Genomic DNA, 13308 nt, shown 5'->3' with positions numbered 1-13308 from the left:
TGCATTTCTAGCCAAACCCAGAAAGTGACTCACACTGGACTTTTTTCTTCTACCGAGCACATTACACGCACCATGGACAGGACATCTTGGAGCTCGAAGCAGCTGATGGATATCCTACTGGATTCAACTTTTAGTGAGCAAATCTTCAAGGTTAATTTAGGGTGACTGCAGGTAGATGAATCAAAGTGAAGGTTGAGCTGACGGACACTGCGGCTAGACTAAGACTGTGGGACGCAATTCCCCAAAGTTTGTACTTCACATTGTGTACGTGGTTCTGTGTACATGTGCATTTAATGCACGGGCCTAAAACTAGCATTTAATGTTCACAAACTACAATATCCAGCACAGATGCATTATCCCTGTGTTGCTCAAGCAATCTTGTCCGCTAAGCTAGCTGCTGAGCTATAGGCTAATAAATGCAACCAAGCTAGCATTAGTGTAACTCTTACCTTGGTTGTCGATAGCTTTTTTCTTTATGGCCACAAGTGTATTGAAGAATGTTTGGGAAAAAGTAGCCTGAGGTAGATATCCAGGTAGCTAAATTGCTAACATTAGCTTTAGCTGACAAGTCATTGGTGGTGTTCAAGTATTTCATTCTTCCTATTGTAATGAATGTGGGCATGTGGCTCAAGATCATCAGAAGGGGATCTTCCTGGTCTTTCAACCAGAAAATCTCACTTTAGAGGCCACTGCGCATCACTGTAGGAGGGGAAAAGGCATGTTTTAGCAGATGTAGCGATGGCTGCATTTTCCATTTCAGCCAGGCTAGATAAGCAGCAGTGTGATGAGCGATCCTTAAATGTCAATGTGACGGATTGCATGAACTATGAAATGGATGGTCCTGTGATAAATGGCACCATCCAGTGACCAGCATGTATTATATACAGGCTGTGTAATGTCCACTTTCTTGACCATTTTGTACTGTCTGCAGTGGCTATGACTAGGTGTTGAAATGTGAATGGTTCAGTGTGACAGGGCTGGACCTCTGCCTTTTGAGTCTGCAGTCGTCAGGGTTAAGGGAAAGCGAGCCCGTTCATAATGTGTCTGGGGCTGGCCTGAGCTGGTTCTGGCTAATGCTGAAGCTTTCTGTTTGATCAAGGATGCAGAGTGGAGGTTTTGGAAAATGGCAGCGTCTGAATTTTTGAGGGGAGTCATGTGATGCCGTTTATGAAACATTCTCACAGGCAAGCATGGACGTGCCTGTAGCCCGGCCAAATTCAACAACTGCACTACCAGCTGTGGGCCGCAGGGGGCTCCCTAGTCCCTAATGTATTGTAGTAGAGTTAGAGTGGGCAAAAGTGAGAGAGAGAGGGAGAGAGAAAGAGACCAGATCCAAGTGCTCCAAATTGCTGACATTAGATCAATCAAAAGTCATAATGAAATCATGTGAAAAACGACCAGACTGTAAATTCCTTCAGACTGGCCCCCAGACAACCCTTAGACTTCAAGGTTCGATAAGCCTGAATTCTTTGCAGTTTTGGACAACTGTGCCCCTTTTTAAAACTGTAGTCTTTTTAGTTTGTGCTTGCGTCCACTTAATGAAATGAATGGAACTGAATGAGTGTAATTGCTGGAAATTGCTGACCCTGGCGAGCTGACCTCTCCCGTAAACCCAATGACCTCACGTCTGTTTTTCGTGTTCTTAAGAGGTCTAAATGCAGGCTGCGGCAGGTGAGCACCCATATTTATTAGGAACACTCCACAAGCCCCTACAATGAGCTACGCCCGAGTGTAAACATTTCCGGCTGCTGCTTGCGTGTTAGCGCATTAATGTGATGTTCACAAAGGATTGATCATTTTACTGTGAGGTGTATAAGACAAATATTCAAATATAATCAGATATGGAAAATGCCAGGGCTGTTCATTCACAGCTGTGGTATTATGTGGCTTATAGGTATGTAATCTAAGAGTTAGATGAATTGGTACCATTAGCATAGACTCAGCAGTCTAATGTTATCTTTAGCCTCCCAGAGAGAATGTTTCCTTTCTGCCAGTTTCACATTGTGTTTTGAATGCGCTGAAGAGTTTTGGCCACCCTGTTTGAAGCACACGGTTTGAATCCCTTCCTGCTGTGGTGGAAATTTCTGACTGTACTTGCTGAAACCACTAAAATGATTGCAGTATATTTATAAAATGAATGTTAGCTCTTGCTTTCCCAATAAATGTCCCATTAAACATTAGCCTTCTCCATGCTCACATGAGAGATCTTGATTGCTCCACAAATTGTTCCTACATTCTCAAACGATTGCCATCTTGGTCCCCCTCGTGCCAGAGCTCAGGTTGGAAGGGAGAAAGGGCGACTCTGGTTTCAGTGGCTCTTACGCAGAAGAGGAAGACGGCTGCCTATGCATCCGGCTGCTAGCATGAGTCACCGGTGCTACCTGCCAATGTTGCTAGATTAAAGCTTTCGGATCAAACAACAGGAAACAGTACATTAATAACACCGCAATTTCCGAACCTCTTGAGATAGCCGCAGCACGGCCTTCAGATGTATGGCAGGAGGAATTGAGACAACACAGAGAATTCTTTCCTGTCATATAGTTAATTATGAGTTATTAGCATCAAGTGCTTGATTAATGGTATGCTTCCAAAGTATAGTTAATGTATTGTAAACTAGAGCACAGAACCAGTACTTGGTCTCTTGAATCAAAAGCAAAGGTCCAAAGTAGGCCTCCACACACCAACAAATGTTGTGCCATTGTAGTTTTTGGTAAATCCATGTGTGTGTTTTGATTGGAGGGGGTGCGGGAGATCAAACCCTGGACATCATACTCATAAAGCATGAACTCTGTCACTAAGCTTTGTTTGGTGGGTCACATTTTGAAGTTGTAAGAGTGATGGAAGATTGGAGGTGTTGGGCCAGGGGTGTGGTTAAGAGGTGCTTGTGTCAGGAATGGTACTGGGAACTGTAGGGGCAGGAAGTGTTGCACACTTGGAAAGAGTTGGAGTAAGGGTTGAGAGATGATGGGATGGAATGTGTTGGGTTTGAGAAGAATGGTGCTGAGATGAGAGCTAGATTTAGGAAGCGTTAGGATGGAAACAGGAGGCCACTTGGATTAGCATTACACAGAAAAATAACATTGGTATTGGCATATAAATGCAGTGAAATTAATAAAATGCATACGATAGCATAGGACCCCAGCATCTCCTTTACATACGTCACCAAATATCAGTTTGAAATATAAGTCAGACATTTTCAAGCAAATATCTGCCAATACCAATATGGTTATGATATCTTTGTCCATCCCTAGTAGGGTGTTGAGGGTAATGTTAGCAAGTGTTTGTGTAGGCATGGGAGGGTGTTGAGGACATTGTCAGTTGGTGCTTGGGTACAGTTGTATACTGTTGGGGTAAGGTGTTGAGGGTAATAGCTGGTGTTTGGGTGGACTTGGGACATATTAAGGGCAATGTCACTCGGTGCTTGCATACAGTTCAAAAGTGTTGGGGTAAGGTGTTGATGTCAGCAGAGGTTTGGGTAGGCTTGGGAGGTGTTAAGGACAATGTCAACTGGTGCTGGGGACAATTCCGAAGTTTTGGGGTAAGGTTAAAAGGTGTTAAAAGCTATGTAAGCAGGTGCTGGGGAAAGACTGAAAAGTCTTGAAGGTTCTGTCTGCAGGCCTTAAGGTAAGATTGAAAAGTGCTGAGGGTTGTGTCAGCAGGGACTGTGCTGGGTTAGGAGGTGTTGAGGGTTGTGTCTGCAGGTCCTGGGGAAAGATTGAAAGGTGGTGGTGATTACGCCTGCAGGTGTTGTGGTAGAATTGGAAGGTGTTGTGTGTTCTGTCAGCAGGTATTGTGGTAAGACTGGAAGGTGTTGAGGGTTGTGTCTGCAGGTGTTTGGAATAGAATTGGAAGACGTTGAGGGTTGTGCCAGCAGGTGTTGGGTAGGATAAGAGATGCCAGCAGGGGGTGAGCGACCAAGTGTTTACATTAGACATGACTGATTTGAAGAAGCAGGGAATTGCAGCTGGTGCAGAGTTACATGGTGTGAGCTAGGGGCGAGATGGTCCAGTGCTGTGATAATGTTTCCCCCATAAACAGGCCCAACGCTGGGAGCAACACGGCGGGCGGCAACATTACAACACAAACAAAAACATATTTTCAACACTGACCCAAATGGGAACCAGCTGCCGGACCTAGATCCCTCAGATTCCCTCTTTCGCTCTCTCTCTCTCTCTCTGCTTGCCCATACTGGTCAGCACAGAATGATATGATCTTTACATTTGTCCTTCAGATTCTTTGATTCCTAAGTTAAGCTATACTTGTCATGGATGTCAGCAGCTGATATCACTTGCTCATATGGTGTAATGCTCAAGGTCGCTAGGTTGAGAGTTTTATGGATATCCCTGTGCCACTGTCCTGGGTACCTTTGTCAATGCTTTCTCTTGCTCAATCTCCATATCTCTTTATACCTTTATCTGTCAGTCTTTCACTTCTTCACTCATTTTTTCCTCCCGTCTTATACCGATAAAAGCCTCTCTCTCCCTTTCACTGTGTTTCTCTGTCTCCCTACTTTTTACTTTGGCCTTTCACTGCTTCTCTTTCCCTCTCTCTACCCACCTCCTCTGTAAACTGGCCAGACCCCTCCCACCTGCCCATAAAAGTCTCCAGCATGCTGCCTGAAATTTTTAACCGCAGTTTGCTTTCTGTCTTTCTGCCCTGCATCTTCCTATTGCAGTCCCACCACTCTCCTTACTTCCCTGAGAGAAAGACAGAGACAGAAGGAAAGAGGGAGGGCGAGGAAGAGAGGGAGAGAGGTAAGCGCGACCTGATGCATGCATGACTAGAGAATGTGAGAAACGATGCCACACTTTCCCACATGTTGTTAAGTGTTCCTGCATGGGATGATTCAGCTGGTCTGGGTTTGGCTTCTTTGGCTTCTCTGGCTTCTTTGGCTTCCCTAGCTTCTGTGAAACGTTGTGTAACATGGACAAAGCAGCAGGCAGCCAAAGATGCTCCGAATGCTTTGCATGGTAGACTTGCAGTATTTCTTGACTGAATTATTGATCAGACTGTGGCAAATCCACTTTTGACAGGTTTATTTGGGCAGTGCTGGTAATGCTGTCTTTCCTTTGAAGATCTGGCACCTTGAAGGCATTTTCTCAAACAGTCGTCCTGGAGTGTCCCTGCTCCGGCATATTTTGGGTCTTTCCTACTCTTTCACACCTGATCTAACTAATCAGCTAACTAAAAAGTCCATCCTGAGTTATAGTAGGTGTACTGGAGCAGGGAAACATTAACATGTGCAAAGCAAAGGTACTCTAGGATCAAGGCTGGGAACCACTGTTGTAGAACATAATGGCAACATGACAGAGCAATATGAAAAGCAGAATCAAGGAACAATGGAAATGATTCGAGGTCTGCATGCGCATGAATTTGAAGCGACTTTGAGACCCAACCTGTCTCGACCAGGGACCTTAACCGAACAGTCTACTAAAGAGAGATTTACATTGGCATATTCCTTTAAGTAAAAACAAATCAACAACATAAAAAGTGCTCATTAGCAAACAAACCCAAGGCCGATATTTTGTGTGAAAACCCAAACCTGGCCCAAAACGTGATATTCTGTCGGGCCCTGTGGGGGTCAGGTAGCAGATCTCTAGAAGTGGTTTATTTGGTAATTGAAATACCAGTACCTGCATGATGTATTGACTGGCCCTGAGACTCACAGACTTGATACAAGCTTTTCACAGATCCAGCCTTTTCATTCCAAATTTAAGATCTCGCTGTGGCACTGAAGCTACTGTCACCCCAGTCTCGCTGACCCATCCTGGCTCGTTGCCCCAGCAGGCAGCTGTACACTCCTGCTAGACCTTCCTGCTGGGATCAGCAGTAATTTACAGTGTTTGCTCTCTGGGGTTTCTAAGAAGCTTTCCTGCACACAGCCCTAGTAGAGAGGGGAGAGAGAGGATGGGACGGGAGGAGATGTTTGGCTGCCTTTCTGTCTCACTTCATGTTGCTTCGCTAGCAAACAGGTTATGGAGATCCAGGTGTGCTCAGAATGTCCTGCACAGTTCAGTCCTTTACAGTGTACGGTTAACTGAGAGTGTCCATCTGGTTCAACTGGACAATGAGATAATTTAGTGCTGGTGATTTGATCTCAGAAGCTTATCACTGTATGGAAGTTAAAGTCATAAAATTTTAGTTTCGAAGTCACCATTGTTGTTGTGTCGCATTTTATGGCCTTGTCCAAAGCCAAAATTCCCAATGTTGAATTAACACTTGACAATGTCTCCAGTTGGACTTCTCTAAATAGTGTAGGTGTTAGTTTAAGATAGTAAGCACTGTAATTTTTCCCTCAGCAATACAGGTGAAGGATTTCATCAGTTTTGGGTTTGACTTATGGGCTCACCATATGCACCACCAGTTTTTATGCACCGCAACCGGTCATAATTCTTTTTTACATGACCATTTTCCAAATTAAACAGGCAGTAGATATGTTACTATGCATTTAAAAATGCATATGTAAATGACCTCTGTTCTGATTGGCTGTTGGATTTTGTGACATCACAAAAACTCTGGGCCTTATTCACCAACTGTTCTTAGGAAGGAATTTCTTCTTAAGACCAACTTAAGCAGTTTTCACAAAGATTCTGACATTCACCAGTGTTTTTTCTTAGGTAAGAACAGAATCTACACACACTCAAGAGCACAAAGGTGTGAACAGTTCTTAGACTTTTTATTAGGACCTTTTTCAAGAACAAATTTAAGAAAAAAACCAATGACTGCTTTTGCAGCTTGGTTTCCACATATGGACCATATGGACTGTGGAATAAATGAAATTATTTGTTTTTTTTATAATACATCCCAAACGCTGGTGTACAGTAAGAGTGAACATTGTACATCTTAATTCAACATTGTGTATTTTGCTGTTCGTCTACAGCAAACGCATGCACTTAAGTGATTTGTTTATGATAAATATGTAGCAGGAAAGATCTCCTGAGGACCCATAACCCATGGTGTTTTGGAGATCTGGGCAGTGAGACACACAAGGGACTATGAGCTGTGCTTCTGGTTATAATTCCTGAGCTGCTTGAATTTAAGATCTTGAAGGGGAATTTTTCAAAATCTTTGCATAATTCAACCGTTGAGAAACAAAGCAATTTAGAGTGGTTTGCTGTGAAATGGTTAATTGTAGAGATTTCCTTACAGTGGTGCTGATAGGAACCAGGGGTCGCCATGACAAAAACCTAAATATAACCATTTTATTTACAATCCAAAATAACCAGTGAACGTAGTCCTTGAGTTTTTTAATATTTTATAAGTAACGTTGATGGTAAAATAGTGATCAATCTGAAAAAGAAAAAAAATTCAGTACTATTTTGCCTCACACTGCCCTGCATGTACCCTCGACAAAATCTTTTTATGCCAAAATCTTCTCTCAAAACTATCATTACACATAATCTCAGGCACCTGGCAATGTACTTGCAACCACTTCATTAAATAACTTTGTGTGAGGGAGCTTTTAGAGGCTTTAAACTCTTCGGACGTCTGGTTCCTATCGCTACCACTGTAAACACTTCTGACTCTGTACATTTGGCGCATTTCATATCAAAGCACTCTCAATATCTTTGTTTACATCTTAATTATGTAATTTGACAGAAGTTAAAAATACTGGAATTCTTCTTTAAGTAGTCATAAGGGACTTCGCCTGTGGGATTGCACAGCTGCCGTGTTCCTTAAATCTCCCTGCACAAGCTCATCTGGTCGCCTAATGTTGGCGGACGTGAGTGCGAATGGTGAATTATGACAAATAGCCTGAAGGAATTACATTACAAGTCCTAAAATGTGGCTACACTGTTGGAAGTGTATAATATATAGCAGGCATTGCTAAGCCAGTGCGCTCACTCTCTGATCCACCAAGCCAGCGGAAACGCCAGAAAAAATCTACTGCTTCTTCGAAATCCGTAAAAACGTTAGGGACTTTATCAGGCTGTCCTCAACCGTTAAAAAGCACTTCAGTTCTGACATATAGGGCTACCCTTGTCCATGCTCCACTTGGTCATAAATTCGATGGTCCTTTTTATATAACTTAAGATTTACACTCACTGGCCACTTTATTAGAACCCCAACCTTTGTAGCTCCATCTTCCTGGAGACTGTACAGCATTTGCTGATGCATCATCAGTGTTGGCCACCCTCTGGTCCTTCATCAGTGGTCAGTTTCTAAATGGAAAGCTGCTCTCAGCTGGATGTTTTGGGTAATGAACCACTCTCCACCTGTAGACACTGTAGAAAAACCCCATAATACTGCCCTGCTTGGTCCACTACTCAAATAATATCAGGCCACCAATGAAACTGACCAATGATAAACAGTAGAGGGAATGTCTACAGTCTAAGTGCAAAGTAGGGGTTTCTAGTAAAGTGGCCACTGCAACCTCACATTGCAATGGCCTTCACTGTTTTATAATCTACGTCTTCATTCAAAATCTTATGTTTTGAAACTGCGAACAGCGCTAGAGCATGAATTTACCTCCAAGCAGAACTCCAGGCATGAGAACAATGGGCGAGATGTTTTTGTTACGGGTGGGATGGGGGTGACGGGACCGCTGGCTTTGGCACAGGTTGCTGGAATGAGTTCGAAATCTTGTCTATCATGTTTGGCAATCAGTAATTTGCAATCTGCACTGTTTTTACCTATCATCAAATTTTAATTCACTTAAGACTTTTTCAAATTTGAATGTTACCTTTTTTTGTTGCCTTTTATTAGATTAAGGCCTACAATGTCAAGCCCTTATCAGTTTTGACTTCCTTTTACATTCAAACCAGATCCAGATATGATAGATAAGCAAATGCTAAACATGTAGTAATGTTTTAAATGACAATTATAAGCCTGGGCAGGGGTTCTCACTACACATACGGTTTTATTTATAACCTAAAAATCAGCCATTTCTGACTTCCCCAGAATGAGTTCCCATCTTCTTAGGTATGCACATTACAATGGACCTTCATGTCGGCCACTCAGCCTCGGGTGACAGTTCCTATTTGGCACTGGTGGCACGCAAATGAATGGCCCCTACATTTGCTGGGGCCAAAGGAAAAAGTGAGGTGAAGTGAAAGGAGGCTCCCTTTATGTTCTAGACACAGCTTTGGCTGCTCCCATGGATGGACCTGGTTTCTGAATCCTCAGCGATTCTCCTGGCACGGCTCTTGGAGCTAATCAAAAAATCCTGCCTGTCTTGCAGTTCCCTTCTCATGCCTGAGCTTAATGAATACACATGAATGAATGAAACATTTATGAGTGAGCACTTGTCAATGAATTTCCAATGTAAATTCAAAATATTCCCAGTCTTGGGGAAAAAATGGACAGAAGGATGGAATGAAGCATCTACATGAACCTATTAGATTCATCTTATATGAGTGCTCACTTTCTCAAGGATGTTTTAGGTAAGATTTAAAAATGGAATGGACTAACCCCCTCAAACCAGTGGTCAACCATGACTATTTTGAGCTAGTTTGGGCCATAAAACAACAGATAATGCTTTTTCTCATAGCGTCCTTATAGGATTTCTAGTAGTAGGTCAGCGCTAAGCTAACGCTGGTGCACACGAACATCCAATCTACATTAAACAGGGATATTTGAAGCTTGTAAAGATATTCTATATGTTTTGTTTGAAGCATTAACAGATTTTACTGTCTGTGTAGCAGTTTCACAGTAGCAAAGAGGCCTGATGTAGAGCTTTGCATGCTAGGTAGCTAACTCAACTCGGCTTGATGGTACCCAGATTACACTTAGCTACCTAGCAGACCACTGTCATAAGGGTGGGTAAGCTAACATTAGCTAACAATCATTTTAGCTTTAAATAACTGAAGTTTAATGAACGTACAAAGATAAAAATGATCTCATGTGTCTAGCTAACTTTAGCTAACCTAAAAGTACAGGTAGCTCTTCTCCAAAGGGTTGTGATTAAAAAATTTGGCACTGTAAGACGTCTAGTTTTGTAGATTCCCTTTCCCAAATCAAACTGATGGTTTGAACGATTGCTAATACGAATTTCCCTTGAACCTGAACGCCTTTTAAGATGGTGGTGGGGAATCCCCCAATGGCAAAAGTGGAGGGGTAGTCTGGCAGTGCCTTTATTTCTTTGATTTTCATGCAAAGAAAAATATTTTAGTCTTTAAAATTTCCAAAGGTTTTCCAGACTATTTTTGGCCTGGCCTTGCACTCTAACTGGGTGTGCATCCGCTAACAAATGAGGTAAATAGATTTGATGGGATGTAGACACATAGCTGTGGTAATGCGCATGTGCTCTAATGCAGCCGGTTGAAATTATCTTCGTCTTGCACACACGCTAAACTCGCATTTCCCCAAGACCGTTTCAGTCAGAATTGATCCAGCATCATTTTGAATGCGTTTCCTGCAATCAGTGTTGAATACCATCAATGCCTGAATGCAGCTGCATCTGTAAAAACCCATTAGCATCCTTTGTTTTCAAGGCTACCCCCGCAAAGTATTTATACAGAGTGCATCCAACAGAGTACGCCTAATCATGAACAAGTTTCCAATCCAGAAAGTGCCAGGCATGCTAGGTCTGCATAAGCTAAACACATTGATTACTCAAAGTCTTCTGTAGTCAGTTAGCCAAGACATATATGGTGTCTCAAGTTAGCTTCTTTAGTTTTGCAATAGAGCTACGAAGACGCAAGCGAGGCCCCACCAATTAGCATTGTGCAAAATGTTAGTTTGGCGCATAAATGTCAAAAAGGTCAAAAATGAAAAAGAAAACACTTCAACAATGGGAGTTTCTACTAGCACCCCTATGGGACTTCTAATTATATGTTAGTGCTAAACTAATGTTGGTGCATGTAACAATATTTACGGCTGGTCCAGATTAAACGTGGACATTTGAAGCTTGTAAAAGACATTTTCTGAGATTTTTTTCTCGCATAGTTGGACCCATCCATTGTAAATGAAAACGTGATTGGTTGATTCTAATGTCAGTTCCAAATTATGTTATTAGTTAATCGAATGTGTAATAGCTTCAGTCCAGCTCCTGAAGGCCTAACCAATGGGGAAGAAGGCTTGACTGTGCCCACATAGATACCAGTTAAAAAATATCCAGACAATTTTCCATTGTCTATTCCAAGATTTTAACCCTTTTGATTCTAACTAAAATTTACAATGAAATGAGAGTATTATTACAATACAATACTATACTATTGAGATTGAGATTACTCAACAACTCAATGCAGGTTTAGGCAAGTGTGCAATAATTGAGCCATGCAGGTAGCGCAGTGCTAACTGGTGGGATCTAAGCTTCCATTACTGGTTAGCCTCGTAGCTCCAGTGCAAAACTAAAGATGTTTAGATGTATTGATTATATTTCAGGTAAAGTGAAGCTGTAAATTTGATGTGATTGAGTACTCTAACGTCAATCTCTAATTACAGTTACTCTACAGTTTTATTTAAGGTATTTTAACACATTTTGTACTGTTTTTTTGTCCACCGTAGGCCTATGGACTGTTTGAACTCAGTTGTTTTGATAACCCATACTCATCAAGTCAGCAGCCAGTCAGTACATTAGATCAGTAAGTCCATCACTGCTTGTAGAGCAAAGAATGCAGGGAGGTGGATAGGGACGGATTGAGAGGGAGACGGCTGGGGACGACACTCTTCCGAGCAGGAGCTGAGAGATGGGAATGTTGGCTGAGAGTTTTACACACAGTCTCTGTGTGTAACACACACACACACACACACACACACCTTTGGCCTCCGCCTAACAGGTATTCAGCCTGTGTTTGTGATGAGATAAATCATTTTAGAGAGAGAAACGGAGAGGCAGATCCTCTCAGTTCACCTCAGTGCTCATACAGCACAGAGCTCTACATAATCCTCGCTCTTATAGAATCCACAGGAGAAGAGAGGCGTTTAATCAAAAAAGCTCTGTTACTACATTTATGTATACATTCATGCCCATTATGATCATAGGTCTCACTTTATTAGGATAGTCCACTATAGTCTCCTATAGATTATCTATAGATGCTCAAATTGTTAACAAACTCAATCTGTTGAAACTCAGCTGATTCTAAACAGAGGGTTAGGATTTGGACCAGGGTTAGGGCTAGGACCAGGATGAGGGTTGGATTTAGGTTTTGAGTTGAGGTTAAGGTTAGGGTTAGGATTAGAGCCAGGTTTAAAGAAAATTCTGGTCAATTTAGTAGATATTTGGTTGAATGTTACTTGAAAGTAAATTTAGTATCTACAGCGCATCTAAAGTGGACTATCCAAATAAAGTGTTACCCAATCATAATCATGACTATTAATTACTATTTTAAAACGAATGTGTAAGTTGTGTAGTTACACAAGTATATTGATAATATGAGCCCTTAGATTTTAAGGGGTTTCATCATTTACATCAATTGGGATACATCACCATTATTACATATAATTATGTTTTTCCTTCTCCTGTAAAGTCACCAATTTGGAGATATGAGGTTTTCTCCCAACAACAGCAGCATGTAATAATAATATGCTCATATGTATTATATATGTGTACATATCAATATGTAATAATGGTGATGTATCCCAATTTATTTTTAATGTAAGTCAATGGAACCAGACACCTTTCAAAGTAATTTTGGGCCGTTTCTTTTGGTCCATTCATCATGAAATTTACAAACAATGTAAAGAGTGACAGCTATTTTCAAATTATGTCAAAAACTGAAAAACAACAAAAATAGAGATATGAGGTTTTCTTCCCACAACAGTGATATATTTGCTTGTATGTATACAGTACATATGGGACATATTATGACATAAAAGTTCTTATACATATACACACATACATTTGAGCTGCTCAGCGCGAGTCTGTGTGTATGTTAGTGTGTGTGCGTGTTGGTCCTGAAGTGGAGCACACAGTTGTTCCTCAAGACAGAGGAATGCAGAATCAGCTGACAGAACTGACCACGAGCCAACAGCACAAACTGCTGTAAAACACATTCTCTCTCTCTCTCTCTCTCTCTCCCTCTCTCTCTCTCTCTCTCTCTCTCTCTCCCCCTATTCATTCTCTCTCTACGTATACTCCTCTGGCACTCTTGCTCTCTTATTTTTCTCTGTTTTCTATATTCATCTTTCTCTCTAATGATTACTTCCATACTCTATGAATTATGATTTCACTTAATACATATACACATATACCGTTCTCCTTATATATTTCTCTCCCTCTCTCTCTCTCTCTCTCTCTCTCTCTCTCTCTCTCTCCCCAGCTCTCTCTCCTTCTCCTTCACTCCTCTATTTCTCGCTCACCCCTCTTTCCAACTCTCTCTCTTATTCTCTCTCACTCTTAAATTCTCTCTCAGTATATATTCCTTC

General features: G+C 41.7%; 1 protein-coding gene across 2 annotated transcripts in view; it reads left to right on the top strand.

Moving 5' to 3' along the window:
- Positions 1-4628: 4628 nt before the first annotated feature.
- col8a1b (collagen, type VIII, alpha 1b) overlaps positions 4629-13308 on the top strand; it is a 45594-nt gene continuing 36914 nt past the window's right edge. For both annotated transcript variants that reach the window (XM_036565196.1, XM_036565197.1), the window contains exon 1: positions 4629-4754. The gene's annotated coding sequence lies outside the window, so the exon portion shown is untranslated. The remainder of the gene's footprint in view (positions 4755-13308) is intronic.

Source organism: Colossoma macropomum, unplaced genomic scaffold, assembly GCF_904425465.1.
Source record: "Colossoma macropomum unplaced genomic scaffold, Colossoma_macropomum, whole genome shotgun sequence".
Taxonomy (NCBI): Eukaryota; Metazoa; Chordata; class Actinopteri; order Characiformes; family Serrasalmidae; genus Colossoma; species Colossoma macropomum.
This window is presented reverse-complemented; position numbering and strand designations above follow the sequence as displayed.